At 44.6% G+C, this 798-nt stretch overlaps 1 pseudogene; it reads right to left on the bottom strand.

The window, feature by feature from the left end:
* Window positions 1-277: 277 nt before the first annotated feature.
* On the bottom strand, window positions 278-395 carry LOC134967128 (5S ribosomal RNA; annotated as a pseudogene).
* Between the last annotated feature and the right edge of the window lie 403 nt (window positions 396-798).

Raw genomic sequence — 798 nt, 5'->3', positions numbered from 1 at the left:
GTGCTTTTTCCGATAGTATTCGGACAGGAACTGCCCATGCAAAGTGAGGTCTATTTCCCTCCGTTTGAGTCTCAGAAGTTGGTGGTATAGGTCTGTAGGTGTTTCTGCAGGCAAAGTGTCGAAATCTAATTGGTCAAATAAGACCTTATCCGCATCATCGTCCGTGAGGGATATTATACCGTGTTCAGCTTGTGCAAGCAGGTTATCATCAAGGAATCCCAACTGGCTCTGCGCCATGCCAAAATAAGATTATTCACAACCACGTATTATAACGATATACTTACTGTACCTAGTATTCCACGTGGTCACCCTAGCAAGTACTGACCAGGCCCAGCACTGATTAGCTTCCAAGTTCGGGTGGGTTCGGGCTTGCCCAGTGCGGTATGACAGTAAATATAATTGGCTGGAAAGTAATCACTTGCTCAGATACCTGTGCAGTTATGCTATATGACAGTACATACCCAATATAGTGATGAATCCCAAAGAAAACAACAACAGTGCCTGTATAAATAATGCAATGCGGGGTGGGTGCAGGAGAAGAAAACAGCTCAGGTGTTACCCTGGGTTGCATCTAAATATACATACAGATCCCTGCACTCTCGCATAACTCTGCCAACAGCTGGGGTGCCAATCAGAGTCCAACCCACTTAGAGGTGGGACCCATAGTACAGTACAAGGTTATCCACCTAGTGGAACAGATAGCACTCTCCAGACTTTAATCTCAATTATTCAGCAAAGAGAATTTAATAAGAGTAATCTCACAGTTCCAGTGTAAAGTCCAATTCCGACGTTTCGGTC

This window comes from Pseudophryne corroboree, chromosome 10, assembly GCF_028390025.1.
Source record: "Pseudophryne corroboree isolate aPseCor3 chromosome 10, aPseCor3.hap2, whole genome shotgun sequence".
NCBI lineage: Eukaryota > Metazoa > Chordata > Amphibia > Anura > Myobatrachidae > Pseudophryne > Pseudophryne corroboree.
The sequence above is the reverse complement of the archived record's forward strand: the minus strand, read 5'-3'. Positions and strand labels throughout refer to the sequence as shown.